Raw genomic sequence first — 15,205 nt, forward strand, 5'->3', positions numbered from 1 at the left:
CTGAGCAAATTTGGGACTTGGGTTATTATACCTCAGATTTTCCCTTCTATAAAATGGGTAATTTTGTTGTTGTTGTTGTTAATCATAGGGTTTGAATTTAGGGCCTGGGTACTCTTACTCTTCCTGAGCTCTTTTTGCTCAAGGCTAACACTCTACTACTTTGAATCACAACATCACTTCCAGTTTTCTGGTAGTTAACACACTTCCAGTTAACATCTGGTAGTTAACATCACTTCCAGTTTTCTGGTAGTTAATTGGAGATAAGAGTCACACAGACTTTCCTGCCTGGACTGGCTTAGAACCTTGATCCTCAGATCTCAGCATCCTGAATAGCTAGGATTAGAGGTGTGAGCCACCATCATTCTGCCTCTGTCAGTATCTCTTGTCTTGAAAATACTAGCTGTGTTCCACTGGCTTGAATTTATAATACTAGCTATTCAGAAGTCTGAGGCCTGCAGATTGAGGTTTGAAGCTAGTCTTGGCAGAAAAGTCTGAGAGACTCCATCTTCAACTAGCAAAAAGTAAGGCTCAGGGTATGGCTCAAGTGATAGAATACTAACAAAGCAAGCTGAGTGAGCTTGAAGTCTAGAGTTCAAATCTCAGTACTTGCCCAAAACAAAACAAAACAAATTCAAAAGCCCAATTAGAAATATTGGGCTGGGGGCTGGGAATGTGGCTTAGCAGTAGAGTGCCTGCCTAGTATGCATGAAGCCCTGGGTTTGATTCCTCAGCACCACATAAACAGAAAAAGCCAAAAGTGGCACTGTGGCTCAGGAGGTAGAATACTAGCCATAAGCAAAAAGAAGCTGTTGTGCCAAGTCGCGAAACCACCACCAAGAAGACCACCGAGACTCAGACATTCCGAAATGCAAAAGCAAGGTGAGGCTTTATTTAAGCGAGCTGCAACTCGGGCCTCGTCCTACCCACTGACACAGCGGAGGTTAGGAGGGAGCCTCGAGCTGTGATTACACAGGGCTTATAAAGAACAAAGTAACAACAATCAGGTGTTCAAGCAAGCAAGATTAGGACACAGGTACAACTCTGATTGGCTCAGGGTTCGATTCTAAAATGGGGCTCACGTGGTAAAATGGGGCCTGACTTCAAAGTCTGGCACTTCATTTCCCCCTTTTTCTTTTTGGTACCTTGGGAGCCAATCATGGCTCCATTCTGTCCATTTCAATGGCTTGCTTGTCTAGGGGATGATATAGAGATAAGGCATGGGCCAATAGGGCCCAAAGTAGTAACCAAAGGGCCTGTCACCATTTCTCACAAGTACAGTCTCTGTACCTCTGTTTTGCTTGCCTCTAGTTTATCCTGCCTCATCTTCCCAAAAACAACTCTAGTCCCTCGGTTTTAAAGGGGGGCTGATGGGTGAAGATCAATCATCTGTAACTTCTTCAGGTTGACTCAGGGGCGTAGACCTTACCTAGCCAGGAACATATAACCTTATCTACGTACCAAGGGACTGCAGGATTACTGCAAACTGAAAATTAACTTTCAGACTTACCATTTGCTGTAGTGTTTAGTATCCAAATGTAAGCAACAAAATAATACACAAACTTCTCAGCTGTGCTCTAAGGGTCGGGTGGCTATACCCATATTCCTGAGTAAGCCCCAAACTACCTAAAATAAGGGGGTCACCTCACTTTGGAGTGAGCTGCCAAAATAACATCAACACTAGCCAGGGTAGTAAGGAAAGAAGGCAAAAAGAAAATTATAACAATATTCAGTCTAACTTTCTTTTCTTGAGGCAAAGGCGAAGCGGCTGAGTTGGGTGCTTGGAGACCTCCCATGTTCCACCACGGTAGTCGTCGTCCAGGGCAAAGGGGTCAGCTGGCCTGGCGTGGAAGCAATGAACCCAAGTGGCGATGCTGTCTAGGGTTCCTTCCACCATGGTTCTAAGGATTTCAGTCCCCTGGTCTGAATAAATGGGGGGTAGGGACAGAAGCAGAATCATATAATGCCTTAAGTTGGGGTCACATTCTTGTGCACGAGCTGCAAATAATCGAGTTTACACAAAAATTCAGCATTATTCAAATCAGCAAGCAATTCAGTCTGAAGGCTAGGGATAATGGGCGGGGGGTACCCGTACATTATTTCAAAAGGAGTAAAGCCAAGCTGATAGGGAGAATTTCTTCCTCTAAGCAGAGCAAAAGGAAGGAGTGACACCTAGTCTGCGCCAGTCTCTAAGGCCGGTTTAGTTAAGGTCTCTTTTACAGTCCGAATCATTTTCTCTACCTGTCCTGAACTCTGGGGTCTATAAACACAATGCACTTTCCAATCTGTCCCCAGTGCTGTGGCTATTCCCTGACTTACTTTTGAGACGAAAGCCTGTCTGTTGTCTGACCCAATGGTGGATGGGAAGCCATACCTGGGTAGGATTTCTTCCAGGATCTTCTTAGCCACTACATTCGCAGTCTCATACTTTGTTGGATAGGCTTCAACCCATCCTGAAAAAGTGTCTACAGAAACTAGCAAATATTTGTAATTTCTGTGAAACCTACTTCCCAATACATGCCTGGCCTATTCCCACAGAGGCGAGCTCCTTTAGTAATCTGTTGATTGGGGGCATTGGCAAGCTGACAGGCCTTTAACAAATCTCAATAAGGACACATCTCAGGTCTACAAGCTTTCTTTCCTAAACAGATGTATCAGCTTAAAATTCTTACTGCCAGTCAGAGCTTTGAGTAAATGTGGGGGGTTGAGGTTTTAATCTATCCTCTCATTTGACAAACTTCCTCTTACTAGCCACTATCACAGATGACTGGCAAGTTCCTGCCCAGTAATGAGCGTTTACTTCTATCCCCATTAGTTTAGTACATATATGTCCTTTTAAATCCAAAATTTCTGACACTTAGCTCTGATTTTTTTTTAATTTTAAAGAGCCCTGAGAAATCCTTTAAAGCATTTGGTAATGCCCAAACTTGATGACCCTTTGACTATAAACTTAAACTTAGTTTTGCATCATACTGCAGTCTTGAACATGTTCACACTCACACAGGCACACACACACACATACATTTTCAAAAGATCTTAAAGCGCGCAAAATACTCAAAATAGGCATCGGCCGTACATTTTCCAGTGGCAAGAGATATTTTTGCCAATCTTACTCCTGCAACACGCAAATTTTAAGACAAAACCTTTAATATATTATTTTAGCATTCTCCAGCCTCATTTTCCAGGGCTTGATAGTCTTAGTAAAACATTTTAGCACACCAAACAATTTTCTGCTTAAGAAGGCTGGGTGGGGGTCCCCCCAGAGTTCTTTTTGCGGACACTCACACTCTGATTAGACTTACAAACAACACAGAAATGACAGCGCGGCATGGTGAGGTCACTCCCTGCCACCTGTGGGTGGCTTGGGCTGGCCCTAGGTCCACCCCTGTTGGCGGCTGTGGGTCAGGACTTGGGGCTGATGCGTCCGTGTCCGGGGCTGTCGGCGCTGGCGAGTTGACTGGGCAGGACCCTCTGGAGCGGAGGGCACAGCTGAAACATTTTCCTTAGAGTTCTCCTCTTGTAGAGTTAACTGGGGTGGGGAGTATGGAGCGGGAAACATTTCCTCCTCTGTGCTTCCTCCCTGGAGGACAGGTGGGTACAATTTCTTCTCTTCCTTCTTGGTTTCTCTCTTGTCTGGATGGCCCGAACGAGGGGTGTAGATTAGGTGTTGCAAAGTCCTGATCTTACCTATGTCAAAGCTCCCTCAATTAGCTCCCTCAAAGGTGGGCCATTCTGATTTGCACCCGGTGATCCACTTTTCCTTCTTTTTTTTTTTTTTTTGGCCAGTCCTAGGCCGTGAACTCAGGGCCTGAGCACTGTCCCTGGCTTCTTTTTGCTCAAGGCTAGCACTCTGCCACTTGAGCCACAGCGCCACTTCTGGCCATTTTCTGTATATGTGGTGCTGGGGAATCGAACCCAGGGCCTCATGTATATGAGGCAGGCACTCTTGCCACTAGGCCATATCCCCAGCCCCCACTTTTCCTTCTTAAGGGCCACACCTTGGTTCTGAGCTATCTCCTTAACCTCCCTCCAGTGAGCTAGGATCAAGTCTAGGGGGCTAGATGGAGGTCCCCAAGATAGAACGTTACCCATAGCTCTGATCAGATGTTCAGTCCAAAAGGCTACAAAAAACAAAACAATTAATACAAAAGGAGGAAAACACACAGGCCTGAGAACAAGAAAAGCTACGAGTTGGAGATCTCCCAAGCTGGCCCACAACCTCCTACAAGGGTGCAGAAGGAGTGGACCCGAGTTGGCCCACAACCTCCTGCAAGGGTGCAGAAGGAGCGGACCTGAGTTCAAGGAGGGGTTCCAGGGGTCCCCCTTCAAGGGTGGAGAGTATGGGGCGTCCCCCAGTCTCCCCAGGATTGCCAAGTAAGCGCGTCCGCTTCGACAACCCCTCCAAGAGATAAGCAAAAGCAAAACAGACAGACAAATTACAGGACAAGACAAATGAACAGCGCTGTTTTCTTACCTTCGGAGTCTGGGATCTTGGGGGTCTCTGGGGCTATCCCGGACGAAACCCCAAATGTTGTGCCAAGTCGCGAAACCACCACCAAGAAGACCACCGAGACTCAGACATTCCAAAATGCAAAAGCAAGGCGAGGCTTTATTTAAGTGAGCTGCAACTCGGGCCTCGTCCTACCCACTGACACAGCGGAGGTTAGGAGGGAGCCTCGAGCTGTGATTACACAGGGCTTATAAAGAACAAAGTAACAACAATCAGGTGTTCAAGCAAGCAAGATTAGGACACAGGTACAACTCTGATTGGCTCAGGGTTCGATTCTAAAATGGGGCTCACGTGGTAAAATGGGGTTCACGTGGTAAAGTGGGGCCTGACTTCAAAGTCTGGCACTTCAAAGCCAGGCTGGGAATATGGCCTAGTGGCAAGAGTACATGCCTCATAGACATGAAGCCTTGGGTTTGATTCCTCAGCACCACATATATAGAAAAGGCCAGAAGTGGCTCTGTGGCTCAAGTGGCAGAATGCTAGCTTTTTTTTTTTTTGGCCAGTCCTGGGCCTTGGACTCAGGGCCTGAGCACTGTCCCTGGCTTCTTCCCGCTCAAGGCTAGCACTCTGCCACTTGAGCCACAGCGCCGCTTCTGGCCATTTTCTGTATATGTGGTGCTGGGGAATCGAACCTAGGGCCTCGTGTATCCGAGGCAGGCACTCTTGCCACTAGGCTATATCCCCAGCCCAGAATGCTAGCTTTGAGCGAAAAGAAGCCAGGGACAGTGCTCAGGCCATGAGTCCAAGCCCCAGGACTGGGGAGTGGGGTGGGGGTGGGGGCGAAAGAAAGAAATATTGGGTCTGGTGTTGGTGGCTCATGCCTATAATTCTAACTACTCAGGAGGCTGAGATCTGAAATCATGGTTCAAAATCAGCCCAGGCAGAAAAGCTCTACTTCCAGCTTTTTTGGTAATTACTTGGGGATAAATGTCTCACTGGTTTGTCTGCATTGTCAGGCTTCAAACTTTGATCCTCAGATCTCAGAATAGTTAAGATTACAGAAGAGCCACCTGGCTCTCGTACCATTTCCCCTTCCCCATATCATGTATTAGCAGCAAGTACTGCAGGGACATGTCCCTGTGCCTTAACCAGACATCCCCTCCATCGCTCTCCCTTATCTCCCTCTCTCCTATTACTCTTTCTGTTCTCCCTCTTTCTCTCCAGTCGAATTCAGTCTTTAAAAGGTTCAGATTGGTTGGAAATTAAAGATGACTGCTAGGCCCAGCACCAGTGGTTCACTCCTGTAATCCTAGCTATTAGGCTGAGATCTGAGGACGGCAGTTCCAAGCCAGCCAGGACAGGAAAGTCTGTGAGCTGGAAGTGCCTCTATGGCTCAAGTGGCCTTGAGTTCAAGCCCCAGGAACGGCAAAAGAAGAAGAAGAAAAAAAGATAACTGCTAAGACAAAAGAGCCATATTTTCAGAGAGGGAGGGTGCTGGTAAAAATGTGATTTTAATAGGATGTACTAAGTTCTTCCCAGGTCAATTTTTTCATCTGCAAAATGAACAATTATCTAAGTGAACTACTCTTATCTATTTATGAAGGCAATATGTATTATGAGCTTTCTTTTGGGTGTAGGAGTTACTGTCTAGTGGAAGGGTGTCATGAAAGTTGACAAAACAGCTATGGTTATTAGTATCTTGTTTACATCTAGGGTGGTTCTGAGCCTTGAATTTAAGGTGGGGTGAGAATCCCAGCACCTCCGGGTTGGGTGGCTTGCTACCTAGGTAACACCAGGAGCGAGCGACCGACCAAGCGGGAGCCAGCTTGTGCGCGTGCGCGTTGAAGGTGGTGCGACTAGGCGCCTGCGGGCGGCCAGGGGAGCACACAGGAAGAAGCTGGGACGCGCGGAGCTCGGGACGCGGTGACGTCCACGCCTGACGTGGTGACGTAGCGCGCAGGCCGCAGCGGGGGGCGGACTCTGGGCCTTTCTTCCCCTTCTGATTTTCCCCCCTCCCCCTCTTCTCCCTTTCCGGGTCTGGTTCCCCCTCTTTTCTTTCCCTCTCCCCCCTCCTTCCCAAGCCCCTTTCCCCTCCCCCGCCCCGGTCCCCCTACTGCTCCCCCGCCCTGGGCCCCGGGGAAATCCCCTCCGAGAAGAGCCCGCCCACAGAAGCGCGCCGCCGCTGGCCGTCGGGGCCGAGCCGCAACCGAGCGGCCGTGGGCCCGGGCGGCGGGCAGAGACGGCGGGCGCCCTCCCCGTTCTGGTCCGCGTGAGGTGAGGCCACCTCCCGGCCATGGGGGCGGGCGGCCCGTGGGGAGGGGGCGTGGCGGCCTCGCGGGAGGGCGGGCAGAGGCCTCTCGGCCTGGGTGCCCCACGCTGGAGCTGCCGGTGTGGGGGCAGCGGGTTAGGGCCGGGACCCCCGGGAAGGACCGCCCTGAGGCCGGACAAGTCCTGAATGTGCGCGGGGAGCGCAGGCGAGAAGCGGGGCCGCGCGGCGGGGTGGGGGTGGGGGCTGCGGCCACCTGTGGCCTGTGCCGTGGGACCTAAAAACTGTTGCGCCTTTGGCAGGGCTGGAGGGTGAATGGTTCCATGCCTTTCACGGGTGTCCTCTTTATTGGAGCCTTGAAAATGTGGAACAGAGATGTTGGAGATGTTTCAAATCGTGCCCGTGTCCGAGTTTGTAATAGGCAGGGATTCGAGTTGGCACATGCAGGAGGATGTTTCTGGAGCTTAAAAAAGTTGGGCCTAATAGATTCTACACTCGAGCCCCTGAAAACTCTACTTGATATTTTATATATTAAAAAAAAGTCACAATCGGTATAGTAACGCCAAAGAATATTTACTCAAAATGAATTGTACTCATTATCCAATGAGGAGAAAGAAATGACCGGAAAACAGCCCCAGAGTTTTATTAAAACCAAAGAAAGAAAAATAGGAAAATTATATACATATCCTAGTTGAATCAACTCCCTTGTCTGTTTTTCCTAAGAAGTTAAGAAGCTTCAATCTCGTATGAGGTTTGTAAAGCAGTCTTTGAGACTGGGGATCTAATAGGTACAACTTGAGGAATGTCACATTCCTAATATTTCATTGAACTTTTAAATGGTCAAAATGAGACTGGAGTCAGTGGTTTGTAGCTCTATTTTTCTATATCCTTCATTCAATACCAGCCCGTTTCCCCTTCCACACCCCTTTTGGAGCCTGGGACATAAAGACAAAAAGTTTAAATGAAGATGCAAACTTATGACTTAGGATAATCATAGTATAAGTTTTGAATTCAGGGCCTGGTGCTCACTTGGCAAGTGTCTGTCACTTGAACCACATGCCCTGCCAGTCAGTTCTTTGTAGCTCAGGTTGGCTAGTGAGTAGTGACTCCTTAGTGCTGGGGTTACTGACATATATGCCAGGACACCCTGCTTTGATTTACTTTTTAGATATATTTTTTTCTTCCCCCTGTTGGCTGTTCTTCATAAAAACAGAGAACAGAATTTTTGGTGAAGGTCAGATGAACTCTGTCAGCAAAAGTTAAATTTTAGAATTGCAGTTCAGATTGTCTTTGTGTCCATGTAGATTCTCACAATTTGAAATAAAAATTTTGAAATATACCTAATTCTTTTTTAAAGCATGCTTGGTATTTTTCAGTGGAAAGGAGTTAGACAAGATGGCTTCCTTTTAGCATAAAAACCACTCTGTTAGCCTTTAATGCTACAGATCAGTAGCACTTCTTTCCAACACACACAGTAGCCTCTGGGCATACTTCTTTCTTAGGAAGTCATCACTTACTTGTCCTGGGTCATATTTCCTTTATAAAGCTGCATAGCTTTTCTGTCCCCTAACTCAGATCTTTATTCACCTGATTCTTTTTTTTTTTTTTTTTGCCAGTTCTGGAGCTTGAACTCAGGGCCTGAGCACTGTCCCTGGCTTCTTTTTGCTCAAGGCTAGCACTCTGCCACTTGAGCCACAGCGCCACTTCTGGCCTTTTCTATATATGTGGTGCTGAGGAATCGAACACAGGGCTTTATGTATACTAGGCAAGCACTTTTGCCACTAGGGCATATTCCCAGCCCTTATTCACCTGATTCTAACAGTTACATTAACTTGGCTATCTGAATCCCAAAGCCCCTTGCTTATACCACTTCTCTATTTTTTTCTTTATCCCTGCAAACCTAGAACAGTCCTTCACTCTTATCCATAAGATAATATGCCTCTGGGTGGCAGGTATGTTTTGTTTTGTGAATATTGTCTACTTATCACTTTAGCAAAACATTTAACATATTGCTCAACAAATTTGAGTCTTGAATGACTAGGAAAAAAGTAGTTTTTGAGCTGCTTTTGTTTTGGTCAGTGGGGCTTGAACTCTGGGTCTGGGCGCTGTCCCCCGAGCTATTTTACACATGGCTAGTGTGGTATGACTTTGAGCCATGCTCCACTTCTGGGTTTTTGGTGGTTAATTGGAGATAGTCTCACAGAATTTCTTGCCCAGACTGGCTTTGAACCGTGATTCTTATAACTTAGCTTCCTGAATAGCTACAAGTGCAGGCAAGAGTCACCGTCACCCTGCAAAAAGGAGTTTTTCTTTGCTATGGTGCCTATCCAGGCTTAAATTGCTGAGTTCAGTGATCTTCCTATCTCAGACTTCTGAATAGCTGGACTACAGGCTTATGTCAGACAGGGTTTTTTTTTTATGTCATCCAGGCTAGCTGTGAATTTAATATGTAGCCCAGTTAGACTTCTAATTTGAGATCTTAGCCTTCCAAGTGTTGGGATTACATGAGTGTACAGCATGCCTGGCATCTGGCTGTATTCTTGAATTCTTATAATGAATATCTGGTCATTATTGGTTGGTCTTGGAATTATGAGGCGGCTATTCACTAGAATTTTGTAAAATACTTACTGGGATATGTTGAGGTTTTCTTCTTTCAGTTTTTGGGACATTTTTATTTTGACAAAGGCCTTGTGCTTTCAGGTTGTTGAAATACCTATTCTGAAATACATACTTGCAAGTAGGTGGAGAGAGTGTAGACATCATTGGTGTTGGTGATCTTAGATCTCATATGGCTAGAGCTTTTACATATCTTGGGCTCTTCCTGTAAGGTCATTCACATAGTCCTGGTTTTATGGGTTAGACCTCCCCATTTGTATAGGTAATGGTGTGCTTAAAAACTGTAAAAATAACTTTCTCCAACAGTATCAGGTTCCAGAGAACATTTTTTTTCCCTTACAAATTCATCCTGGAGGGTATTTTTAGCCACTAAGTTAGTTTATGATAAGTTTGAAGATAAAAGGAACAGTCCCTCTTAGTATTGTAGATTCTTCTTTTTGAAATTAATTAATTAATTATATTTTGTTTCTTAGTTACTGTTTTCAGTCTTTTGGCTAGAGTGACCTGGATGAGATTTCTCTCTGGAGCAATCAATCCTGACTACTCTTTTTTTAGTTTAGGAAGGCAAAGTAAGTGAGTGTATTTTTAAAACTTTATAGGAATATGGTGATATAGCAAAGGCTTTGGCTTAATTTGCTAGAGTATTAAAAGCAGCAGGCTATGAGAGAACAGTTTGGGCCAGGTAAAAGACTTTGGGCTCTAATTCTAATGTTAGTGTAAAGAAGTAACGGTACCAGAAATTTAGTCGTAGTTTATTTATTTATTTATTTTTGCCATTCCTGGAGGCTTGAACTCAGGGCCTATGCACTGTCCCTGAGCTTCTTTTGCTCAAGGCTAGCACTCTACCACTTGAACCACAGCACCACTTCCAGCTTTTTCTCTTTATGTGGTATTGAGGAATTGAACCCAGGGCTTCACGCATACAAGGCAAGCGCTTTACCATAAAGCCATATTCCCTGACTCTTTTGTTTTTGTTGGTCTTAGAGCTTGATCTCTGGACCTGGGCACTGCCCCTTAGCTCTTTTTTTTTTTTTTTTTTTTGGCCAGTCCTGGGCCTTGGACTCAGGGCCTGAGCACCTTCCCTGGCTTCTTCCCGCTCAAGGCTAGCACTCTGCCACCTGAGCCACAGCGCCCCTTCTGGCCGTTTTCCATATATGTGGTGCTGGGGAATCGAACAGAGAGCTTCATATATAGGAGGCAAGCACTCTTGCCACTAGGCCATATTCCCAGCCCTTGCCCCTTAGCTCTTTTGCTCAAAGCTAGTGCTCTACCACTTTGAGCCACAGCCCTACTTGCAGATTTTGAGTGGTTAATTGGAGATAAGAGTCTCACAGGGATTTTTCTGCCTCAGCTGGCTTCAAACCGTGATCCTCAGATCTCAGCCTTTTGAGTAGCTGGGATTACAGGCATGAGCCACCAGTGCCTGGTGTTAGTAGCTCTTTTTTGTGAATAAATTCTAACATAACTGAAAGATCTGGTAAAAGTTTTTACTAAACTTTTTTTTGTTGGAATGGAGTACTAGGATTTAAAATCAGGGTTTAATGCTTATTAGGCAAGGCCTATATCACGTGAGTTATGCCCCTAGCCCCTTTTTGCTTTCGTTATTTTTCATTTTGTGCCATTTCCTTGGTTTACTCAACTTGATTGCTTTTAGCTAGTGCTTTACCATTTATCATGCCTCCAGTCCAGCACTTTTCTTAGACTTTTTGCCTGGGCTAGCTTCAAACCTGTAGCTCCAGGTCTCAGTGTCCTAAATAGTTAGAATTACAGACATAAGCCACTTGTGCCTGACTTACTTTGTTTTTTTTCCAGATAGAGTCTTGCTTTTTATCTGAGCTGGCCTGGACTGCAATCCTATTTATGTTTCTCTGTAGCAAGGATGACAGGGACATACTACCATGCCCACCTTTTTATTGACGGAGATAATGTCTCACTAACTTTTTTACCTGGCCTAGCCTCGAACTTGGGTTTCTCAGAATCTCTTCATGAGTAACTGGGATTACAGTTGTGAGCCACCATACTAGGCTTATCAAAGTTTTGTTGTTTTCTTTGTAAGTTTTTCTCAGGCTTGGAGAAACTTAAATATCTCTGTGACATATTATCACTATTTTTTTTTTCTCAGTCCTGGGCCTTGAATTCAGGGCCTGGACACTATGCTTGAGTTTTTCTTCTTAAGTCATGATCCTCAGATTTCAGTCTCTTGAGTAGCAAGGACTACAGATGTAAGCCACTGGTGCCCAACATATTATTACTTCTTAATACTAAGTATTGACTATGTTTCAGTATAGATAACAATTTCTGAGTGATGGTGGTACATACATATATATGTGTATATGTATATACTTATTTATTTACATCAGTATTGGAGTTTGAGTTTAGGGTTTTATGTTTGCTAGGCAGGTGTTCTGCCACTGAGCCAAACCTCCAATCAACTATGGTACTTATTACAGTGCCAAATCTCTTTATGAACATTTATTTTTTAAAGAAGTACTGAGCTTATTTTCTCTGCATCAGAGAACATAGGTGCCTGGCTTTTTTTTTTTTTTTTTTTGCCAGTCCTGGGCCTTGGACTCAGGGCCTGAGCACTGTCCCTGGCTTCTTCTCGCTCAAGGCTAGCACTCTGCCACTTGAGCCACAGCGCCACTTCTGGCGGTTTTCTGTATATGTGGTGCTGGGGAATCGAACCTAGGGCCTCGTGTATCCGAGGCAGGCACTCTTGCCACTAGGCCATATCCCCAGCCCTTTTTTTTTTTTTTTTGTCTTGCTAGTCATGGGGCCTTGGTGCTGCCCTGAGATTTTTTGCTCAAGGCTAGCACTCTACCAATTTGAGCAACAGCACAACTTCTGGTTTTCTGGTGGTTAATTGGAGATAAGAATCTCAGGGACTTTCCTGCCCAGGCTGGCCTTGATCTGAGATCCTCAGTCTCAGCTTTCTGAGTAACTAGGATTACAGACATGAGCCCTCAGCACCTGGCTCAGTTTTTAAATTTTTTTTTTTTTTTTGCCAGTCCTGGGGCATGGACTCAGGGCCTGAGCACTGTCCCTGGCTTCTTTTTGCTCAAGGCTAGCACTCTGCCACTTGAGCCACAGCGCCCCTTCTGGCCGTTTTCTGTATATGTGGTGCTGGGGAATCGAACCCAGGGCCTCATGTATAGTAGGCAAGCACTCTTGCCACTAGGCCATATCCCCAGCCCCTCAGTTTTTAAATTTTTGTTTATTTTTATTGTTGTTACAACTGACTTTTTTTAACCAGTCTTGAGGCTTGAACTCAGGACCTGGGCACTGTCCCTGGCTTCTTTTTACGCAAGGCTAGCACTCTACCACTTGAACCACTTCTGGCTTTTTCTGTTTATGTGATGCTGAGGAATTGAACCCAGGGCTTCATGTGTATGAGGCAAGGACTCTTGCCACTAAGCCACATTCCCAGCATCACATCGACTCAATTTTTAAAAATGTTTTTCTGCTGGGCACCAGTGCCTGTAATCCTGGAGCTGTGGCTCAAGTGGACTTCTAGCCTTGAGCAAAATAGTTCAAGGACAGCACCCAAGCTCCAAGTTCAAGCCCCAGGATCGGCACACACACACCAAAAACAAACAAACAAACAAAACAAACAACAAATAAAACCCAAACAAACCCCAAACTACCACCACCAACAAAAATTGTTCTGAGTATTTTAAGATTGGTTAAGGGGCTGGGAATATGGCCTAGTGGCAAGAGTGTTTGCCTCATATACATAAAGCCCTAGGTTTGATTCCTCAGCACCACATATATAGAAAAGGCCAGAAGTGGCACTGTGGCTCAAGTTGGCAGAGTGCTAGCCTTGAGCAAAAAGAAGCCAGGGACAGTGTTCAGGCCCTGAGTTCAAGCTCCAGGACTGGCAAAAATAAATAAATAAATAAAAGAATCAGCAAGTATTAAAAAAAAAAGATTGGTTAAGTAATTCTGTTTCTGGAATGTGTTGCCAACTTTGTGTATACATATGTGTGCATGAGTGTGCATGTATGCTTGTTCTGGGGCGTGAACTCAGGGCCTGGGCAATGTCCTTGAGCTTCTTTTGTTTAAGACTAGCACTCCATTACTTGAGCCACAGCTCTACTTTCGACCATTTGGGAGTTTATTGGAGATAAGAGTCTCATCAATTTTACTGCCCAGGCTAGATTTAACCCATGATCTTCAGATCTCAGCCTCTTGAGTAGCTAGGATTACAGGTGTAAACCACCATCTCCTGGCTGTGTTGCTAATTTACAAGTAGGAAAAATAGATTCAACGGCTTGAAGATGTGTACATAAATATAGTTGGTAGATCTAATTTTGGAGATGATCACACACAGTGGTCTGGTATTTTCCTTAAGCTATGTTCTCCTGTTTAAAAAACATTGTACTTGGTGTTTTGTTTTGTTGTTTTTTTTCCTTTTGCTGGTCTTGGGGTCTTGAACTATGGGCCTGGGCTCTGTCCCTGAGCTCCTTTTCATCCAACTACTCTACCACTTCAGCCACATTTCCAGCATCTTCTGTGATTAATTGGAAATAAGATTATCACTGACTCTCCTGCTTGGGTTGGCTTCCAACTGCAGTCCTCAGGTCTCAGCCTCTTGAGTAGCTAGGCTTACAGGTTTGAGCCACCAGTGCCCTGTTACCACTTGGTATTCTTTTTTTTTTTTTTTTTTTTTTTTTGCCAGTCCTAGGCCATGAACTCAGGGCCTGAGCACTGTCCCTGGCTTCTTTTTGCTGAAGCCTAGCACTCTGCCACTGAGCCACAGCGCCACTTCTGGCCATTTTCTGTATATGTGGTGCTGAGGAATCGAACCCAGGGCCTCATGTATACGAGGCAAGCACTCTTGCCACTAGGCCATATTCCCAGCCCACCACTTGGTATTCTTTTAATGACTTTGTTATTGTTGGCTGGAACTTGAACTCTAGGCAATTAGAAGTAGGTGGCAATGCCTTAACCGGATGTGTGTTGTCAGGCCTAAGGGCCTCTTCTATCCTTGTCAAGGGGAGTGCTAACCTCTCCTTTCATACAACACATCTAGGCATTTAGAATTGCTTGCTAGCTCAGCTAATATTCTACCACTTGAGTCTTGTGTTTAGCCTGACTTTTTGCTGGTTATTTTGAAATTGAGTCTCAAGGAATATGTGTGTGTGTGTGTGTGTGTGTGTGTGTGTGTGTGTGTGTATTTTATAATATGTATATTGTATTCTCTCTTTGAGCCATGATTATCAAGATCTCAGCCTCTTGAGCGGCTAAGATTATTGTAGTGGTATAACATCAGCACTCAGGGGGCTGGGGATATGGCCTAATGGCAAGAGTGCTTGTCTCATATACATGAGGCCCTGGGTTCAATTCCCCAGCACCACATATGCAGAAAATGGCCAGAAGTGGCGCTGTGGCTCAAGTGGCAGAGTACTAGCCTTGAGCAAAAAGAAGCCAGGGACAGTGCTCAGGCCCTGAGTCCAAGCCCCAGGACTGGCCAAAAAAAAAAAAAACTCACTCAGCTAGTGACTTATTCTTACTATGGTTGCTAATTAAGTAATGAACCTGTCCTATCTCTCCAGTACAGTTACTCTGTCCATTTTTTCCTAATGCATTTGAGTTTGTTTATTGGTGATATTGTTTTTTTTTTTTTTTGCCAGTCCTGGGTCTGAGCACTGTCCCTGGCTTCTTTTTGCTCAAGGCTAGCACTCTGCCACTTGAGCCACAGCGCCACTTCTGGTCGTTTTCTATATATGTGGTGCTAGGGAATCGAACCCAGGGCTTCATGTATAAGAGGCCGAGTGCTCTACCACTAGGCCATATTCCCAGCCCCTGGTATTGGGTTTTGAACTCTTGGTCTGATGTTACTACTTGAGCCATGTCCCTGGCCTGTGTTTATTTTT

General features: G+C 45.4%; 1 protein-coding gene and 1 pseudogene across 11 annotated transcripts in view; one reads left to right on the plus strand and one right to left on the minus strand.

Annotated features, from left to right (window-relative positions):
- Positions 1-6,502: 6,502 nt before the first annotated feature.
- R3hdm2 (R3H domain containing 2) overlaps positions 6,503-15,205 on the plus strand; it is a 141,468-nt gene continuing 132,765 nt past the window's right edge. For 4 of the 11 annotated variants that reach the window (XM_048361121.1, XM_048361130.1, XM_048361113.1 and 1 more), the window contains exon 1: positions 6,503-6,721. The gene's annotated coding sequence lies outside the window, so the exon portion shown is untranslated. The remainder of the gene's footprint in view (positions 6,722-15,205) is intronic. The other 7 variants (XM_048361192.1, XM_048361165.1, XM_048361174.1 and 4 more) reach the window with 2 other exon arrangements.
- LOC125341721 lies at positions 14,255-14,355 on the minus strand (annotated as a pseudogene).

This window comes from Perognathus longimembris, chromosome 1 (genome assembly GCF_023159225.1).
Source record: "Perognathus longimembris pacificus isolate PPM17 chromosome 1, ASM2315922v1, whole genome shotgun sequence".
Lineage (NCBI taxonomy): Eukaryota > Metazoa > Chordata > Mammalia > Rodentia > Heteromyidae > Perognathus > Perognathus longimembris.